Source organism: Strix uralensis, chromosome 11 (assembly GCF_047716275.1).
Source record: "Strix uralensis isolate ZFMK-TIS-50842 chromosome 11, bStrUra1, whole genome shotgun sequence".
NCBI lineage: Eukaryota > Metazoa > Chordata > Aves > Strigiformes > Strigidae > Strix > Strix uralensis.
Genome location: NC_133982.1, coordinates 17504673 through 17525828, shown reverse-complemented (window position 1 = coordinate 17525828; position 21156 = coordinate 17504673). Strand labels below are relative to the sequence as shown.

General features: G+C 47.2%; 1 protein-coding gene across 2 annotated transcripts in view; it reads left to right on the top strand.

The window, feature by feature from the left end:
- Window positions 1–18905: 18905 nt before the first annotated feature.
- The window catches only part of SV2B (synaptic vesicle glycoprotein 2B), a 77760-nt gene continuing 75509 nt past the window's right edge, over window positions 18906–21156 (top strand). The window contains exon 1 of one of the 2 annotated variants that reach the window (XM_074880366.1): window positions 18906–19100. The gene's annotated coding sequence lies outside the window, so the exon portion shown is untranslated. The remainder of the gene's footprint in view (window positions 19101–21156) is intronic. The other variant, XM_074880365.1, reaches the window with a different exon arrangement.

The following is a 21156-nucleotide window of genomic DNA, read 5'->3' as shown; positions in this document are numbered from 1 at the left end:
AGACTTAGGATTTGGTGGTGTTTCTCTTCCATAACTATGCCCTTCAAAATCCTTTGCTTTGATTTTGTTTATCTCTCTCTCCTTTGTAGTACATTTCCCAAAGTTGGCATCCATTTTCTCATGTTTGTCACAAGCCAAGAGCATTGGTGCATGTATATATTCAACTCCAAACCACATCCGAGGGTTTAGAGTTACACGGGGAGGGAAGTTAATATCCTTGAAACTGTCCCCCATTTATTCCACCAAGATGGGTATAAAGGTGTATGTAGCAAACTTTGTCCTGCAAAGCATTAGGCATCTCAGAATGGTTGTTAACATCTCTGTTTCCCATTGGAGATAGTGAAATTACACTTTTTACAAATTGGAACACTGTTTATTTGATTGGCTTATGAAGAGCTGTTGAAAGCCTGCATGTATGTAGACAAACAGGTCTTTCCCTCTATTATTAGTCTGATTTACACACTAATCCAAATATCAATAAAACTATTTGTAATTCCATCTGTGTAATTATTAAAACCACAGACACTCCTGCCACGCTAAGTATCTGATTCTGAAAGTAAACCAAGGAGACTCATCTTTCTGTGCCAACATATGGCCACATCAGGTTACTCCTGTAATCATATTCAGTTCCTTTTTTGAGCATCTTTAAAATGAAAAGAGGAACTGAGTTATTCTCTCAGCTGTTGTGGCAACCAGAAGAATAAAGCAGACATTGCAGCTTATGCTGAAACCCCTGGGTGAAGAAAATAGTTTTGGGCCAGGATTTTACAGCTGTGCACGTAAAAGAACATGCAAAAGATGAAGACATCTTGCTATGCGTATGTAATGTTATTTTGAAATAACCTGGACTTTAAAAACAGTTTTATAGCTACGAATCCATGGGCAGAATTTGCCTGCTCATTTACTGTGACTCTATATGCCATCTGATAATTACTTCTGCAAATGATTGTTTAGATATTGAGCTGTTTATTCTCACACAGAATTTAATTGTGCAAGATGTGACTGCTAATGATGGAAGAGCAATCCCTTCTAAATATCTGGACCTCAGCTGGTATCTAAAATCTCTGCATGACGGCAATTTTTCCCATCTCTAATTACCTTCAGATGAATCGTGGCAGTCCCCTCTTCTCAGCTATGGCTATAGCATCCTCCCAGCTATTCCCCTCGGTCTGCACTGGTGGGGTATCTGGAGAATAACCCATGCTGCTCCCTGCTCTTCGGGCCTAAGCATGCTGCTTTCAATACCCATCTCTTCTAGCACAGGCAGAAGGAAACTGGAAATTCAATGCCCTACAAGCCTCTGACAGGCTTTCCCACAAACAGCAAACATCTAACTACCCACCATGATATCATTTATCATAAATCTAAAAGAGAGGACAAGAGTCAGCTCCAGAAACTTAACAGGCTATGGAGGTTTAGATGTTTGTGCAATACTGCTTTGCTGTCCATTGGAACAAAGCACCGTGATGATTATTATAAAAGTGAGAATGAAGATGTAGACTAATCACCTTCCCTCATCTATAAAGGTGTTGGTTGTTTTCAACATTGTACTGTATGTATGGCTTGTGTAATACAGCCGACTGGAGCGTGTGCTGAAAGACTGAATGAAGAAGGGAGCTGGCTGTGTTTGGCAAGGAAGATGCGTATGATGTGTCTCGTTACTATGGCTTTGTAGGATCACAAAAGTTAACATCTGTTAGATCATGTATCACGCTTCTCCACACCCTCACACTACTTCTGCTAGTTCAGTTAGTTCCCTGGAGTCCATTTTTAGTGTTTTATCAGTTGAACTTTAAGTTTCTCAAGCCATAGAACAGCCATCTTTTTTTCCCCCTTAGGGATTTCTGCGATCTAACACCTCACAGAGCTCTGTCCGGCTCTCCTGTCTGAAACCCTTTTCTCTGAAAGCCATGTAGCCATTTGCATGTGATCCACACTCACTAGATGGAGAGCAGCACTTTATTTTCTTTGTATCCGTTATTTGGCTCTCACTTGGCTTGGAGCCCCCAGGGCCACTCACGGTAAAGCCATTACCTCCGTGCACGTGCACACCACATGCCTTCCCTGGGCAATTTCCACAGCAACTCAGCATCAGCTGCTTAACTCAGTGGTTGAAGCAAGTACAATGAATTAAAAAATAGGGTAGCAGGAAGCATTATTAGTCCCTAGGGAATTTGCTGCCTCCTAAAGCACTATTTCCTAAAGCTTTTACAGCAGGTCATGCTGCTGCTGCTTTCTTCTGCTCCTGCTGTCATAAGGAGCCCAATGTCTTCTGCGCTTTTCCCATCAGTTACTTCTTGAGCCGTGGACTCCGATCCAACCAACCACTGTCTCTCCTTGCCGCTTGCTCCAGACAGAGTCTCTGAACCAGGCTTACACCCCCCACTTGTGCTGTGCTTTTAGCAGTGCTCTTCAGGGGTGCCCTCAGGAAGTAAGAAGATACACACTCTGGCTGAATCTGCGGAGCCAGAAGGACTATCATCTCTGGTGCTCTGATGCAGTAAGAGCAACCCATACCATGTTTGATTTTATAGGTTAGAAGCAACACTTTTAAATTATTGTATAAGTTATCCAGGTGCCAGCACTGATGGCGTAACTGTTGGTTAACATTAGTTCTTCATCCAATACACTCATGCTGCTCCCTGGGTCAAGGTGGGTACGGAGTGACAGCAAATGTACAAATATCCCCAAGGAATAAAAGTGTTGATAGTCCCTCTGGGCCTAATTTTCTGTGGTAGGGAACTGAAAGTTTGGACTCCATATTTGCAGCACAACATGCTGTGGATAAGTGAGCTACTGATCTCTTCCAGAAATTATCTGCTTATGCAAAACAAATGAGAAGATAATACTTGTGCTGCTGCATATGTCCTCTCTATTTAAGGATGAAAAGGAAAGTGATAAATGGGGTTGATTAGCTTCTGTGCTTGGCACCACATTGCCAGTGGGTTGTGAAGTCAAGCTTTCAGTTGTTGAACTGGGAATGAGATTATGCAAGGACATAGATGGGAAATGAACAGTGACCCACACATATATTAATAATAAGTAATTAACATCTACATTCAGAAATGTTGGAATAGCTGAACACACGGGTAAACTGAGACAGACAGTAGTAAACTTTAGCCTCGTTTAGGTTCTGACCCTAAGTGTCCTACAAGGTTGATGGCAAAATTGAGAGTACTCCAGGCTGGACTGGATCTGTATCCCCATCTAGCAGCTTCTTCGTTAGGCAACACTGCTAATTCAGTGTCTGGATCCCTGAGGGCCCATTGGGAAGGCATCTCCACCACACATACACACCCTCTGATGACTGCATTTCCACTTGGAGAGCAGAAAGAGGTGTAACATCAGCTGGAACAAGCTGAATGTGCTCAGCCACATTTCATTATGACCGAGACAGACTGGGGCACAACATCTCCATCTGAGTACACTGTGAGAGCACTCTGTTCCCCCCGGTACTGGAAGTAACAAGATGATAAAACACAGGCACAAGGAGCAAGTTTGTCTTCATAAATCTAAAAGGCAGACATTGAAAAAATGCCAGATTTTTGAAAAATTAACACCCTCTTTCATCATCTAATGAAAAAGGCCCCCTGTCTCCTAAAATAAAAACATTTTAAGCTATTCTAAAATATATTGAAAGCTATTTAAAGAAATTAAGTTATTTTAAAAAGAACTGTTGACTTTACCGATGGTGCCCTACTTATTTTTCCACATTGGTGCCTTTTTTAAGAGTAACAACTGGCATTTATAGTCACCTCTCTGTTTATTTCACTAAAGTAAAGGCACAGCTTGGCTTCATTTTCACAGATCCAAGCCATTTCAAACATCAAAGGCACCTCACATATTGCACCATTGCTGGGTACGTACAAATAGACCTGAGCTGTGGAACAGCAGCAGGGCAGCAATGTTTTTATGGATTTCAATGTTTAGTCCACTTTATATCTTTTTTATATCATCTCAGTAAACACACTGAAGGTTAAGAACTTTGACAAAGGTCAGCCCAAAGCAACATCATCCCAGCTGGAAGGGCAGGTGCCCCCAGACTGCAGAGAGGGCAAAGGACGAGTATTCGGGGCAGGGGAGCAGACCGTGCCCTGGGGAAAGGTGGCCACGTTTTTGAGGTTACCATGTCTGAGAGACTCCATATTTCATTTTCCTTTCTTTCGTATAAAAACTCTTTATATGACACAGTCTTAAAGATACCTGGGTTGGAGTACTGTAGCCTCTTGGGGACCTGCATTTACTAGCACTGGTTACTTACTGATGGTTCGTCTGATGATGATTGTGAGTTTGGAGGCGAGGAAGGGAGGGATGTGGCCACTTACATCACCCCTTTGCAGAGAGCAGAAAGTGTGACTCTGACCCAACAATTTGCAACATGCCTGGGGATCCTGAAGCCAAGACATGACACCAGAGAAGAGAGAAAAACACACGCTGGAGTGAGGAGCATCCTTGGGAGTGAAGACCATGCCAGAGACCTCAGCCCTGGAGTTATTTTTAAAGCATACAGTAGTGGCCTCTACTGGCTTTGATCAGGACATGTTTTGTTTCTTTTTGCTGTTTTTCTCCCTGCTCTGATGGGGCTGCCTGCAGCAATGACCAGGCTTTGCAGGGCACGGGTCCCCATTTACCAAGGGAACATGGAGAGAAAGAAGTGAGTTTGCAGGATGCACAGCAGCACTCATCAGGACCCCCAAACTAACAGGCCTGTTTTGGCACATCCAAAATGTGACTGAGGAGGGGTTTGATGAAGCCTGATCCAAGTTCCTGAATAATTACCTGAAGTGAACCTGTGATGTGCTGCCTTTTGGAGCTGAGCAGCCAGGACCTTTGCTGTGAAGCTTTCCTAATGTCTGTGCCCAACCTGAGCTCTCCTCCGAGCCTTGTCAGTCAGCCCCGGATCAGGCACCGCGCTGCAAGGCAGGACCACGGGTGACAGCCCAGCATCTTGCCTAACCCTCCCCCTTTCCATCCTTGGTATGAGTGGAGTGGAGCACAAGGGCTGCCCTCCTTCCACCAGCACATCTCTGAGGGATGGGGCTTTCAGGAGCTGCCTCTGCCTCTGAAGGACCTCTCTGCCTCACTCCACATTTCTGCCTGTGCTGCCTGCAGGCAGGAGTGACAGGCCCGCCTGATTTCACAGAGTGGTGGGATGTGAGGGCAGCTGCTTTCACATGCACATCTTTGGTTTCAAGATCCATTTCTAACCAAAATTATTACTCTGATTCATGGGTCCTTTGGCCACTGATTTTCAGATGACTTTAAAAACTACCATCACCAGCCTTCCTGGCCTCTCTCCAGGACTCAGAAGGAACATCCCACACTGCTCTGTGTTTCGAGGAGAGGCATGGGCAGGCAAGCGCCATGGCTGGCATCACCCAGCCTGAGTGGGAGCAGCACCCAGAGCTCCCAGCTCCCCCTTTACTGCCTTGGCTTCTCCTCCCACCACCCACCATCGCTGCTGTGACCCTCTCAAGAGCACAGACCTTCCAACAACAGCTACTCCTTTAAGACCACGTTACTGTTGTATTTATGTATTTATTTATGATCAACAGCCCAGAGCAGCTGATAAACCCTAAATGTGAGGGCTATAGGCAGAGCTGTGGTCACGTGTGGAAGGCTGCCTGCATCTGCTCCCCAGCTGCTCGCTCCCCCAGGCCATCCAAGAGGCTATTGGGTAACGTGGCTAAAGGCTTGTGGGAGAGCTGCGGCAAGCTTCCCCCGTATTAAGCAACCTTTAATTTGGCCCTGGCTGGGAGGAAGTGACAAGGACAATGCAGAGATCAGACACTCAAAAGTTTTGTGCTCAGCGTGAATATTTTACATGCTTGTCAAGCTGTGCACTAAACGATGAAGGGCTGTAGCCAGCTGCAATTTAACACAGTGGGATCAATCCAATATGAAGACCGACAGACTGTATCTTTCCTCCATATGGACATCTAAACAAACGTTTTATTGATTTAAACATTTCTCATCATTTATGGGAACCATTTATCACCATGGTCTTCTAAAGCATCCCATTTTGTACTTTAAAGCTGTAGATGGGTGTAAGGATCATACAAGCATTTTCAACTTAAAATGATTAAAAATTGCAGCAGAACAGGGGATGGACCCGCTCTGAGGACATCTGCATAATTATTGCTCTTAATTACTTGCTTTGCACTGAAGTTGCTTTTAGCACTCCACAGGACAAAAAATTGAAGCAGCTCCAGGTCTAAATAAGTTGCAACTGAAACAAGAGAGCCAGAGCAGGTAATGTGTACAGGTCTGGTGACTGTGAGCACTGGGGATATCTGTCCATCCCTCTGACTGCTTTGTAGGACTCCAACACAAAGCTTCTTACAGCAAGTGTTGAAAAATGTTGAAAAATGCTGTTTTACATGCAGATCCCACACCTCCTTCTTCTAGAGCACTGATATATCAATACCATCCACACGGTCTAACCTTGGGACAGAGGTAGGATTATCTATTGAGCTTAATTCTCTTTCTAGGGGGTCTCAGTATTCACATTTTGAATTTTAATGTTTGCTCTTGACACAAAAAGTGCTTTACCTTAGCTACTAAATCCAGATGTTCTCCCTTTGCTGATCTTTCTGCAAAGCAATGAAAACCCAGTCTACTTACAAGCCTATTTTCCTCCCGCAGCATCTTCTCAGCTGAGACTATTTTTTTACCTCCTTAAGGGTCTCCTTCAACTGCTAACAAATTCTGCTTTCCAAAATGTTCAAACCCTTTTCTCCAAATAAAATTGGCTTAAAAATTATCAGATTTGAAGTAGATACACTGATTTATTTTCTTCGTAGGTTTGAACATGTCCCATTCACAAGCTTTTCTTCTTAACAGTGAGAGATAGAAATTGCTCTTAAAATCAAATGCTGAGTTGTCTGCTTAATCCCATGACTCCAGGAGTTGGGGCTTTAAGAAAGGAAAGTGAATGCTGGGAGGCTTGTGATAACATTGCAGGAGTTGGCAACAGCGCTGGTGCTTAACCGTGGGTGTTGCTGTGAATACTGGCTGCCATTCGGCTTCACATCTCGGCAGGGGATGGAAAATTCGGCAAAGCTCTTTCCTTTTTTTTTTTCTGCCTCTGTCTGTTGTTGCAGGAACAAAAGCGTAAATCACAAGTCTTTGGCACTGGGTGGGATTTTGCGCTCCGCTGGGTCCTGGTGCTAAATTACATTCCCTCAGAGATCGTTTGCTCCCTTGTTCATCAGCCAGCAAGAAACATGAGGCTGCGAAGGGTGTCTACACATAGCAGTGTGTGTCTGTGCGTGACTGTGTGTTTGCCGTTGGTCCCACACCCAACATGTTCAGGGCCAAAACGTATTAGAGAAGTGTTCAAAAGCAGTATTGTAACTTAGATCCCTCTACCTCCACTACAGTAACAACAACATAGGGGGATGTGGCAGTGGCATTCTGGTTCAACCAAGAGTTAAAACATGATGCTGTGCAGTGCTGAAAATTTGAGAGAGGCAAGTCTGACCAGACGTGGGACCCTCAGTGCTTTGCATCTGTGCAGAACCACAGCTGGCCACACTACAGATGTACACAGAGTGGCTGTGGTGTCTAATTGGTCTCTGGTCCAATCTTAAAAAATTACACAGCCTTAAAATATCACATTGTGAAGGGCCTGAAGCTTTCCCCTACTACAGCCCGCTGCCCCCAGGCAGGACAAGGTCCCCTTGCTGATCCCTGCCAGCATCCGTGTGACATTTCTGTGGGTGAGCATCTGCCCTGTCAGGGGCAGGCAGCCCCACACCTGCAGCTCAGCCCTGTCTGTGCGGAGACCAAGCTACCGCTCTGACCCAGCTCCGCTTTAATCCTGTTACTCACTGAGCCCATTTTGCCACAGTCGTGTTTGAGCTGTGCTTTGGTAGCCATTAACACTGACTGTCAGCCAGAGAAGAAAAGTCTAAAAAGTTGCTCTGAGTGTTCTGCAAGAGCTAATCCCAAACTGGAAGTCACAGAGGTCCCTGTGCCTGAACTAGCTCCATGCAAGGTTTTGAAATAGCCACATTTCTAAGTGAAATGCCGCTAAAGACCTGAAGGCTGAGGAAGGAGCTGAGCGCATCTTCCCACCGCGCTCAGCCCCGCAGCCAGAGCTGTGCTGCTTCACCCGTGCAGGACTGTCCCCCAGCAGCTCAGCAGTCAGGGTGAGCGGGTGCACAGCAGCGATGCTGGCCTGGAGAGAGCAGCTCCAGCTGCAGACACTGGCCAAGAGGAGCCAGATAATGCTGTGATTAACCAGCCATTGACAGCCTTTGTTATTATTTTGCTGTTTCTTCAGAGCTGAGCAGCTGAGCTCACAGCCCAGCTGTGCCAGGCACAGCACATAGCGTGGAGAAGAAGAGGTGTTGTGTGCCCAGGAGTACACACAGTCACAGCAGAGAGCAGAGCAGGAGCTTTCCCATGGGCAGGAGAGGGGCAGACACAGGTATATCTGGGTGAGCAGCGAGCAGACCCCTGCACCCTCATTCCTTCTGCCCCAGGAGAGGGCAATTTTCAAGCAGGAAAGACTCTGCTTAGCAGAGCTAGGGATGAATCCCACATGTTCAACATCCCTGGTTGTCCCTGTACCCCTTTGGACACCAGCAGTAGCAAGTTTTGGCAGTTTTGGAGTTTAGGTAGCGCAAACACAGCCTGACAGGAGCTCATTCCAAAGTGACATCATTTAGCAACAATTCCTAAGAAATAGGTCCCAACTAGCAGCGAGGAGTTGTGCCTCCAGGCAAACAGATGCTGGTTCAAGGCTGTTATCAGGTAAAGCATGTGGGGGAAAAACCTTCTCCGCAGCTTGTCTGTTGCCATGAGAAGCAAACAAAGCAGGGACAAGGCTGGACTCCAAACAAATGAGGCTGCTGACTGGCTGGCACGGCATCCCTGGTAGAGGCAGTGATGAGATGCTTCCTTCTGATGAGGGCTGGGGCTATGCAGCATTGAAATGTCTCAGCTCTTGGCAGGCAGCTGCTCCAGTGCCAGCACTCATCTCCAGATCCAGGGACCCACCAGTCCCAGGAAGGTAACCGATGCTTAGATGCTTACAGAGGGAAAGAAAGGTGAAAAGAAGTTGAGTTTACATTTGCTTCACTTTTCTCTTCTGCTATACACCTGCAGCAGCAGCAGGGCCCCTGGGCACTGCCCACAGTGGGAAGCATCAGCCGTCTCTTCTTGTGCCCCCTGCTCTGTTCTGTGGCATGATTTTCACCTCTCTGATCATTCATGCACTGAACTGCTGTTGGAGTGATCACACCGAAGACTGCAGGTCACCCCGGAGGCGTGCGAGTCTCCGAGCAAGCAGATGGATCCTGCTCAGTGTTGCCATCTCAGAGGCTTTAACAACCTCTCAGCTCTGTGCTGAGAAGTTGTTAAAAGGCACCAGAGACCCATCTGTGACCTGGTGTGTTGGTCCAACCAAAGGTCATGTTTTTGCGAGGGCATTTTGGAGTCAAAACTCCTTTTTTTTTCTTAAACAAAAGAGAAAGCAATGAAAACATGTTCAACATGTTCTCAGGTTTGGCTTTTCCAGCTCTTTTAGAGCACCTTCAGGCAGCCAAGACATGGGAGAAAAAGAACCCAGGAAGATGTTTTACATGTGGGTATAACATACTGCAAAGATTGCCAGCAAACTACAAGGCAGTAATTTCAAGCAGCGGGAGTGGAGATCCCCTCTTCAGCCTCCCCTCTCCTCTTTGCATAAGGAAGTGCTGTGCCTACAGAGAAACATCATAGTTGATTATTTGCAGTGCTAGGAAATTGTGTGCTTTGGAAGTAAAACTTCTAGACAGCAAGTACACATCTGGGCAGATGCACACATATGGTGGAGGGAGATGATTAAAGGAGTGGGGGTAAGGGGGTGGGTTTGGCACATAATCCCCTTCCCAGCCTCTTAGAGAGATTGGGCAGAGATGAGGCTGCAAGCAAGTGCTGGAAAGAAGGCCAGGAATTGAATCTGCAGTGCCCTGGCAATCCCACCACACTCATTTTCCTCACTCAGTCTCCAAAACCTTAGGAAGATGCATGTCTGGCAGGACAGGGAAGGCTCTGATGGTGTCAGGAGCTCAGATCCCTTCCTGGCTCACTTGCATGCGTCCACATGAAAAATGTGTTGCTTTGAATGTCTTTTGGATCTGTAATGAAACTCCTTTCATGAAAGGAAGGACTGGATGAGCTTAGACTGGAAGCCCTGTTTCACCAGGAAATGAGGATTCCGCAGGGTGGGCAGCAGAATGCCATCCTCAGGAAGGTTGTCAGGGACCCTGGTGCCTCCAGATTAAATGTATTTACATCACATTTGCCAGGTCACACCATGGAGAGCTTCAGGCTGAGTACACTGGATTTATGTTGTGCTGTAGCTTCTGGGAGAGTGTGTTCCTGGTCCATACCCAGGAGGAAGGAAAGGAAAGGTGTGAGCTGGGGATCAGATAAGGGCCCACCAAAAGCTCAAAGTCTCTGATTCCTCGGGAGATCTTGTGTCTTATCTACTGATAGATGGTGCTGAGTCCTTGTTCAGCTGGTACTCAGGTGTCTATCAGCTACTGCATCTAGGTTTCTGCATATTGCTTAACAGTTCAAGCTCTGTGTTTTCCACTATGCACAAATACTTGGTTGTTGTTCTGCAGTGGTGCTGCACAGCTATGCTTAGAGAAGCATCTACACGATGTGGAGCATCTACCAGCTACCTGGTCTCCCTGAGTGCTCTCCCAGTGACGCTTGACAGTGGAGTGTCTTCAGAGCTTGGGCCAGGAGCAGCAAAGCAATGGATGCCCCAGAAGCTCAGAGCAGGACTGGGCCCTATCTCTAATGTAATTTCAGATTATGTGATATGAAAAACATGGTCTGGAAATCACATGAGAGACAGCTTTCTCATGGGGTATCCAACCAGTCCTGCTTCCAGCTGGACAAGACAAAAGCATCTTTATTACTGTTGAGCAAGCCTGTGTGTCCATCCCTACTGAGAAGATCAAACCCCATGTGTCTTGGCAGTGGTGTTTGTGGTCACATGCTGACCTGTCACACTGTCTGGTGAGAGCTTCTGACACTGTGGTTTTACATGTAGCTGGAGGGGGTATAAGCATGAGTCATGTAACTACCAAACTGTGTGTTTTCTTCATTAGCTTCAATAAAGAGCCATCACACACTTTGCAAAGCCAAAAGCTTGTGGGTTTCCTTTTTGTCTTACCCTGGGGGCTGGGAGAAAGGAGGAGTCTATCTCGTTCCTGCTAATGAAATTCCTGTTGCAAGGCACACGTGCACCAGGCACTGGCATCCAGCTGGATCCCGAGTTGAGGGGCAACACGGTTTGGGGAACAGACGGTTAATCACGGGACTTTGGGGACCAGCAAATGCAGTGTTGCATCTGAGCGGTTCCCTGCAGGACTTCCAGGTAACAGGAGCAACGATCATGAATATGGATGGTTCCTCATTGTGTTTGTTACTGTAATGTAACATAAATATTATACCAAAGTCAGGCTGAAAGTAGGAAGGCAAATCTCCTCCCTTTTCTTCTTGAAAGTGGCTCATGTGCTGGCCCAGGATTGCAGCCAAACACTTGCATTCCCATCTGCACAAGTGAGTCTGGTCCAAACAGAAACACTGCATTCAAACCCAACTTTGAACCCAGGCAAATCTTGGGCAGGGGCTGACCTCAGCACAGCCCCACCTGCACCTCCCCAGAGTTCAGTTAGAGGCCTTTGCAAAGGAAAACACAGAGCTGAGACCCAGGGGACTGTGACACCTGGGTGCTAGAGCACAGCTATGAAATAACTTTAAAACAAAAAATAACTGCTAGTGCCTATTTGCTGCCACAATAATACAAAGCTTCCAGCACATCAGCTAGCTGACATCTCAGTTTTTTATGCTGAGCGATGTGTAGATTTTGTGGCTTTTTTTTTTTCCCCCACTTTCTGCTGGTGGACAGAAGTTATCAGGAGGATGACAAATTCCCCGAGGCCTGTGTGGTGTCCCGGGTGCCCTGGCCATGCAGCAGCATCATCTCCTCGTCCATCCCCAGCTCTCTTGCTGCCACCTGCTGAAGGCGGGTCCCCCTGCAGCCGCCCGCAGTGGGGAGCCGACTGCTCGCAGGTCGTTTCAGAGCAGTGTTTTTCTCTGCTTTCCTCCTCTTCACTTCTACTCAGAGAATTTTTCCCCTTTTTCTCCATTTTTATACTTAGTCTCTGCCCAAGTGCAAACATGACCAGTTTATGTCAAGCCTCAATGGGGGTAGATAATTTCACAAAGTTACAAGCCAATGGTGCAAATACTCCAAACGCTTCTAGGATCATCAGCAATTATTTCTTCGCGCAATTTCCAGTTGCATCCTATGAAAATATCTCCCCATCTCTTTCCCCCTCCAGCTGCATTACTGGAAAGCAGCCTGGCTGTGGTGCTTTCTGCCCAGCAAGGCTTCTGTCCATCGGGATGCTCAGGATGCAGATGAAGCCCAGGGCACATATTTAAAGTCCCCTCTGATATGGCTTAGAGCAGCCTTGTGTGAGGCTCTTGTTGTGCTCTTGATGTGAGGCAAAGACATGAGTAAACAGCTAAGGTGCTTTTCGTTTGAAATCCGAAAGCTCCTTTTTTTTTTTCTACCTTTTATTGTAGGAGGGGGAGGCCCCTCTGCTTCCCTCAAGGAAATTCCCCAGAAAGCATAGCTTCAAGAAAAAAGGCTCTTCCAGACGAGTAAGAAAAAAGAAACCTAAACCACACCTTCCTCTGTCTCTTTGCATCTGGAACTACAGGTTTGTGTTTAATTTCTCTGTAATGTAGTATAGCACATTTTCTTACACCCTTAGATGCCCACATCTAACAGAGTGTTCCTGAAAATTACTCAGATGAAATGAGTGCTGTAGAGCAGGCTTAGACAATTTGCTATAGTTACAGAGTAATCATGGAAATATGGAAAAGCTTTAGAAGTGTAGCATTTATGGACAACTGAAATTGCAAAACAGCCATAGCTCTGATATCTCGAAAGCTACTGACAATGCTGATATCTATTCCGTACAGGGGAGCAGGATGGGCTGTCTATCAGCTGTGTCACAATGGGTACAGAGGACAAGCAGATTTAGGATTAATATTTATTTAATGTAACATATAGACTAAATATGCTTATCTGTATATATACTCTTCAAAGGAAGAGATGTTAATGATGTAGGATTCACATTCTTAATGTACTTAGTTGTCTAACTCATAGGAAAACTGGACAAAAGATGTGAGACAGAAGTGACTGTGCCATGGATTATACAATGCCTGCTCCTTAAGGCTTGCTCTTTCTCTGAGATTGCTATGTCCTACTGTTACAAGAATAATCATTAATTTGCAGGGGATGTATGCAGGTTTAGTCTGTTAGATTTTCTCCTTCATTTCCCATAAAATTAATACCTATGTATGCGTTCAGGGCACGAGTAAGGAGGCAATAACATTAAAGAAATCATGTGATGAGAAAAGCCACAGAGTGCCATTGCAGTAATTTCTTGCATATATTATACACTATACATAAATGCAGTTTCTTGACAATTGGGCTGCCACACATAAAAACAATGTCTTTTCTACTTTCCAGTTTCCACTCAGAGAAATCCCACAGATAATGCTTATTCAATTCCCAGCAGCTTCTGATCTCCTGACTCAGCTCTCTCTGAGTAACAGTCAGGCACGTACATAACAAAGGATGTTAAATATTAATGCCAAGGATTTTGTCGCTGATTGTGCTATTAACATGTAGGGAACCATTCATCCTTTCCACATAAATAAACTCTGCTTAATGTATTAGAGCTCTGCAAAGTCAGAGCTAACCTGACAATATATTCCTCCATTTCAAAATATGAAAATAGAGAAAGAGAGAGATGTGTGAACTGCTCTTTGACGGTTCACTGCACTTGTACTTGGGATCTTAAACCTAGACTAACAGCACCATTAGAAAAAGAGAAAAAAACAGAAAAAAAAAACAAAAGAAAAAAGTAAGGTGCTCCCGGAGGATGCAGCTGTTAGATGGCGCACTGCCTTTAGCAGAGCCTTGCATGAGACAGTAGCAGTGCTACACCTGAGTGGGTCCAACACTGTCAGCACAGGTCCTGGCATGCTCATTAGCTTGGCCTTTGCACCAAGACCTCCCAGCATAGCCGTGTTTTTCTGCTCAGGCCTGTCTTACGGAATGGTTTCTGCTGGATTAGAGAAATTTAAGCACCCTCATCCCTTTACATTCAACCATTTACAGGCAGTGATGCTGCTGATGGACGTCATCTGACATTGCATCTCCCTGGCCTGTCACAGCATGTATCAGTGGCACCTTTTAAAAGCAGTGGCCCTTTGGAGAAGGGAAGCTTCTATGCCACAAATAGTTTTCAGCTAAGTGCTTACTATTATGCTCATTTTCTATTTTTCTAGTATGATGCAGACTCTCCAGCTCACGTTTCCATCTCAGGTAAACTGATATTGCCTCAGTGGCTGCACTTGTGCCCTGAAATCTCAGCATCACTGGTGTCGTGCGGGTTTTAGACAGTTTGGGAGCCCCTTTGGTTTGGAGGGAACAAATGCAGGTCACGTTTTGCAGACCATACTCTCATGAATTGCATCTCTGAGGGGGCGATGGGGCTGATGTCCAGGAGCACAGGTTGTGCTGGGATTCTCTGGTCCTCTGCGAACTGCCAACTGTGCCATCGTTTGGGTTGCTGCAATAATCAGGAGCTTGTGTCAAGTGGAAAGTGACAGGCTAATTTAAGGAAAAAAAGTATTATTATGCTATGTGAAACAGCCTTAGTCAGATGAGATTGGAATTTCAGTGGAAAATATGAAATGCATTGAGATTTTTTCCCCTGTTTCTCCTAGTTTCAGCAATTCATCTCTCCTTTTAATATTCCTGTGCAGCATGTTAGTAATGTGGGTGGCAAGTTTCATGCAGCAGCATCCAGTAACTGTCTTTTTCTGCTCCTGACCAGCCCTGAAGAACATGCCCATCCAGTAGGTATATGTGTGTTTGTATATACCCGCATACCCCATCTGAACTGTGGGCATGGAAAGCTTTCGCAGATCCAAACCCTGACTTCAGCATGATTTCACGCTGCAGGGTATTCAACATAAAACCCTTTTGCCCACATTTAAGTTGTCCATTTCCCCAAACCAGGCAGCAGCTCTGTCCCTTTCTGGCGGGAGGCAATGCGTGGCTCTGCTCTCGCCCTTTGCTGGTTGCTGTGTCCTCCTAATTTGTTTGTGGGCCTTGGCAAGGTAATCACTTTGCAGCAAGTCCCGCAGCACAGAGGACTGACAGCTATTTTATTGATATTCAGATTTCTTCCATATGCATTTTACCTATGTCTGCCAGCAAGCAGGCAGCAATACCAATAATTAGACAATGCTTGTATAGCTTTTTACATTGTATTCATTATCCATATTACTAATGCCACTTATCAGGTACAATAGTAGATGCAATCAAACATTGCCTGGGACTCCCCCTTCTACTAAAGCTGTATTCTGGCTTTCGTAAGCGAAGTTTCATTAGGAGAAGTGGTGGAGGGAGGGGGAGATAAGGGCTGTTTCTGGGCTGTCACCAGCGGAGAGCAGCAGCCACCAGCCTGCTGACTCTACACACCTCGGAGAGCTGGCAATGTCCAGCTCCTGCTGCCACCACCCTGCAGCCCCCAGCCTCCAGCCCCCTAGGCTCAAGGATTTGCCATGCCTTGACTGGTTTAACCCCTGCTAGATGTTAAAGTGGGCTTCTCCCGGCTCCTGTTTGGCCAAGGACATCTCCGGGGGCAGGGTGCGGGAGTGTGCGCTGTCACAGCTCAGCACTTTTTTGGGGGCCCTTGTCTCTGCTGGGGCTCCTCATGCAGACCATGCGAGAGGGCTCAGGGCAGGAGAGAGGGACACGTGAGTGTGCATCTGAGTGTGTGCACCCACGCATGTGTGCGAGGGCCTGTGTATGGAGGGGACCCTGAAAATCAAGCCAAAAAGCCCTGCCCTGAACATCTGCTGGTCTCTCAACACCCTGTGATAGCGAGTGCCTCTCACAGCAAGCGCCCTGACATGTAAGTGATGGCTCTGGCACAGCTATGAAATATGCATTGTTTGTGTGTTTTTAGAGTCATACTTTTCCTCTAATTATCTTCCTTTCACCTGACAGCCCTCAAGCCATTGGAGAGGCTGCTCCATTGCCACTTCTTGCTTTGCTTCGGTTTCCTTTGTACGCCTTTCCAACAGCATTTCAGTACTGCTGAAGAAGAGTACCCTGCTTTGCCCAGCTCTGCACCACAGTGCAAGGGTCCCTGGTGTCTTGTTCGTGCAAGGGTCCAGAAGAGAAACCTGTGGTGCTGTAGGTGGGATGAAAGAGGAGAATGGCTTGGTTATGGCTGTGGGGCTCTGCTCTATTCACATGGCTGGGCCAGATCTCCCATCCCACCCCCACTCCCCAGGAGCTCCGGGGCTGCTCCATGAGCTATAGGGCTAGATCATGACCCCTTTGCCAGTATAACCATGTTGATATGTAAACATGTGTGGTCAACCTTTCCACAGATACCTATTTCCTCATGACAGAAGAGCTTATACCATTTTATCCATCTCCACACCAGGTCCTTATTCATTGCAGCTCAGCTTTGTTTTCAATTTACTTCTTGCAGCTCTGAAACAGTTGGATTTCTGCAGATTTCATCAATGTGCTCTTTTAAGTAGAAAGATGTTAGGCCTCCCCGTCCTGCTGCCTTCGATGTCAGGCAGCCCGTGAGGTTCAGGTTCCCTGCTGGCACCATATGGCGCTATGGAACATGGTTCTTCTCTGAGATGATAGCTGGGTACGGCCGGCAGTGATTAACAGAGAGATTCACGGTTGTGCCTAGGGTGCAGAGGTAATTAGAAACACTGATAATCACAATGGAATGGTAAAGAACATTTCCCAGATTTATTGCCTCCCTCCCTGTTGATCCTGCAATGAGATTTAATACAAATTTACTCAAGCTGGATATATCCTGCGTAAGAAACAGTAAACAAAGTAGATGCAGGGACTTTGCTGGGAGTTGAGAAGAGCCAAGCAGGGACATTGGGGTGCTCATTTGGCAGGTCTGCCACATCTTCCCTTGCCTGAGATCTCACCTGCAAGTGGAAGGTGACATGGGGTAGAGCAGCCTTCTGCCGAGCGCAGCCTTTATGGAGTTTGGAGCATCGCTGGGACTGCCCCAAAGCCCTCTCTGGGGAAACACAGTTATTATGAACAGTGCTGCATTTTGTGAGTGTGACCCATGCAAGGTACAGTGGATCTGACACACACAAATAGTTACTGTGATTTGAAGAATCTGAAGAATTAATGAGCTGGAGAACTCAGAGGAATAGTGACAGGCAAGCAAAGTGGCACTCAGTGGCACTGTGATAGACTGGCTTGCTTTTTAGTTTTGCCAAGGCCTTGATACTTGACCTACAGTGTACAGGAGTGCTGATAATAATTTGACTTCTGAAGTGCTCCTACATCAAAGCAATCAGTGCACTGTATGAAACACGCAATGCAATTAAACTAATGCATTAGGCTAGGGAGAATAAAGCTGAACTTCAGATTTGAGTTCCAATTTTTAAATGAGTGGGTGTGAAAAACCTTAAATTAATCATCTGCTGCATTTTCCACATGAAAGTGGTGCCACCAGTACAGTCACAGGAACTAGGCAAGCAAGCAAACAGATGAAGAGAGAATTTGCAGGCCCAATTTTTAATGTTGTCCACAACTACAGACACACCTGAGCTGGATATTCAAATCAGCTGAGCTGAGGGGGGAGGAGGCTGTAAAATACAGGGCAGAGAAGAAAGGTGGAGTGTGTGCCCGTAGGGGCCCTGGAAAGAGCCAGAAGAGTGATATCTCCTAGTCCTTAAACAGCCTGGAGAGGTCAGTAGTGCCAGCACTGTCTTGCAGGTGGGGAAACTGAGGCATGGAGTGGGAAAGTAGCTTTCTAGATGCCACCTGCTGATAGAGCCAGGATGAGTGGCTGGACTTTCCATTCCACTTCTTTGCTCTATCCCTTTGGCAAGTACAAGGGATTCATGCTGCCCTGTAAATCCATCCCTGTTTCCTTTCTGAGAAGCCTGTAACTCCACGTTCCTCTTCCGTGTTATGTTACCAGAAGGAGCAATGGAAATCTGCCAGCAAAAATCCTTATTGCTCCCATTATCTGGACTAATTTGGGCATCTCTGCATGAAGGGGTGTTGCAGGGTGTGGACATCCCCCCCCCCCCCCCCCCCCCCCCCGCCCAAATGTGCACTAGCAATTCTTTCTTAGGAGGTAGGAGCTGCGTGCTTTGTTCCTCAGTAAGACACCTTGTTTTACCTGCTTATTTCTGTTAATGATACAAAATGGTTGTGGATAGATTTCCGTGACAGAATACGTTTCACACTGTTGTCCACATGGTCTCTTGTAAGCACAAAATTGCATGGACAGTAGGATTTTTCCTGCTGCTGTTCTTCTGGCAGTGGACTCCCAAATTATAAACACAAGGGGATTTTAAACAGAACAGGCTTATCCCGCAGTAGGATTATCCCTGAAACATGGCACCTTCCCCAGCCTTGCCCTCTAGCCATCCCCGGGAGAGGGGTCTCGAATGTAGCAATGGTCTAATATATAAAGTGGAGAGATGAAGGATGCCAGCATAATACCCAGTCATGCTGGGATTCCCTTCTACTTACAGCTAGAAACATTCCTGTATGACAGCAATTAAAAAAAAAAAAAAAAAATCCCCCATGTAATGGAGAACTCTGCTAGGGAGCTGCAATGTATAGGCACTGGGTTGGATTTTATTACCATGATGAAATTACACAAGCTTCGCCTCTCTCTCTCTCTTTGCCTGCCGTGCAGCTTCTTGCTCTCTCCCCTTCTCTTTGGCTGCCTCCGCACACTCCCTTCCCACTCGCTTAGCAGCCGGAGCGAGGGAGGCAGGGATACAGGTAGGACAGGCAGCCCTGGGCTCCCTCCCAGCCCTGGGCTCCCTCGGCTGGGATCCCCTAGGCTGCATCATTGGCATGCGGCGCCTGGCAGGACTGCATCACTGCTAGAGGAGATGCCAGCGCAGAGCCTCGCCGCACCGCACACCGCGCTGCGCCGCGCAGGCAGCAGCACCGCCAACAACTTGGGGTGCCCAAGGTAAGAGCGAGTCGCTCCCTCTGCTTCACTGAAATGGGGTGAGAGGCAGCTGCCGGAGAGCTGGTAGCCTGCGGGGTCTCAGTGTCGAGCGCTGGGCAGTTGGGGAGGCAGCTCAAGGGGCAGGGAGAAGCTCTCTGCAAAAAAACTAAAACAAAAGACGCCACTGAAAATGAGGATGCTCAAGGGCGCGGAGTCGGTGTCTGAGTTGGGATGAACTGGTGGGAGCTGTGGGACTCTGTTAGCTTAATGAGATTGGAGGGGTCAGCGCAGCCACGAGCGAAGCAGCAACACCAGCGCACCCCGTTCCCCTGCCTAGCTGCCCTTGGCTCTGCGGGGAGCGGAGGAGTTGCTGTGCTTTAGAGTTTTAACTCGGGCTGAAGCAGTTTTAAAGCAGTGCTCCCGGTGCGCGTCCAGGTCGCGGTGGGCTGGAGGGGAGGAGAAGGTGTCTGCGTGGGGACGGGGCTGTCGTGTTGTGGTGGCACCCCAGGGCGGTGTGGGGGTGTGCCGGCACCCGCGCACACACCAGCCCCGTTCACCCCGCTGGTTACCGCACTGCCAGCACCCATTTTAGTTGTCCTCCCTTCATTATCCTCCTGTCTCCAGGAGAGCTTAAATGCAGCTAAAGCTAAAGCTGCAGTCAGTCACCTCTGTTAGGAAGGACTAAATGAAGCCACTGAGAGAAGGCGATGATCTGGGGAGCTGGTGAGGCTGGCTCCCTGAACAGAGGCTGTCGCGGGACACAGTTTGTCGGGCGAGAAGTTCCCCTGCATGTGTGCGTACCTATAGTAGTACAGCCTGTAACACATCCCGATGTACATCTCTGCAGGGACTATTTTTCTTTTAGAGGACAAGTGTTGTTCATGGGAAATTTTCATTACATGTGTCAAACCACAGTAATATGATCCATAGCATTAAAAATAATGGGTAGGAACTGGCTCCACAAGGACGTTACTTGTCAGGGATGACGTCTTCTCAGGAAAAAAAGCAAAAAGTAACAACTTGATGATTATAATGTGTAGGTGAGGAGTGGTGCGGCTCGGTGTGTGCTGAGGGAAGCCCTCGCTGTGTTTAGGTCAGGCACTTGTAAGCACATACTAGAGCTTAAAGGGGTCTCCTGCCATGGGGAGTCATGGCAGAAATTTCAGGTAGGATGAGAGTAAGTCATGTGTCTGACATGGCATGAAAATTGCTGTTTCATTACTCCTCTGGATCCCTGGTGTTATCATCTGGGGGAAGAGAGAGGAAAAGGGTTAATTCTCTGCTTACTTAGCCAGATATTGAATATACAATAATGCTGCACTGATCATCCCAGGGTGAAAGCACTGAGCCAGATGTCTGCTGCTCATTTGGAAATACACTTCAGTGCCTCTGCCCTAACTGACATGTGTCCCTAACACTTCGTGCAGTGGGATGCCCATGGTCAGACTGCCCTGTCCTACAGGACAACCTGGAGGAAGGTGTGGGAGCAGAGGCAGCAACCAGGGCTGCTTCTGATTCTTCTTCCCAATGGAAAATCCCTCTTCCACTCTCCAGCAGAAAGAGGAGGGGAACGTCTCCCTCCCCTGCAAGGGAGCTGCCACAGGCAGCAGTCACCTACACAGGGGCCCTGGGTCTCAAGAGCTACACCAGGTCCTAGTTAGCTCCTGATATCTGCCCTCTTCAGGGCCTTGCTGTGAAAGGCATGTCCACTGGTATTAGATGAACTCAGCTGGAGATCAGATCTGCAATGACACCTTTGGTTTTCATGACACAATTTTGCAAATGAGTAATGTGAGTGCTGGGGGAACCCTCCCAGAGCATCAAAGCCAGACCCAGAGAGCAGCTGACAGAAGACAGCTTTCCTGTTCAGCTTGCCCAGTTGTGAGAGGTCTGTCCCGTGAAGTAGCTATTTGCGCACATTTATGTTCTGGAACATCTTTTAATGAAAGTCACTGGTACCTGACAACTATCGACTGAAGGAGCTGAGCTGGAGGTGGAAGCCCAGCTTTCATGCCTCCTTGTGCCAGGTTCTGATGCAGCCCCCAACCTGCAAGCGCACCGTGGGGTGCTCCCCAAA